This window comes from Saccoglossus kowalevskii, chromosome 6, assembly GCF_978046115.1.
Source record: "Saccoglossus kowalevskii chromosome 6, keSacKowa6.1, whole genome shotgun sequence".
Taxonomy (NCBI): domain Eukaryota; kingdom Metazoa; phylum Hemichordata; class Enteropneusta; family Harrimaniidae; genus Saccoglossus; species Saccoglossus kowalevskii.
Window position 1 is genome coordinate 29,785,010 of NC_140646.1, and position 204 is coordinate 29,785,213.

The window sequence follows — 204 nt, forward strand, 5'->3', positions numbered from 1 at the left end:
AGTCTGTCGAGCAAAGAAGAAAAATAATTATATAGCAATTACTTGTACGTGTAACAAAACAAATATTATATTACATTAATAGATTAAAAACATGCATTACCTGATATATATCTCCCCTCCAATTAATTATCAAAAAACTGAAAATGCAGTTGTACGAGAACTTATATACGCAGTGCGCTGTTTTTATTATTGTCATGTGACGAT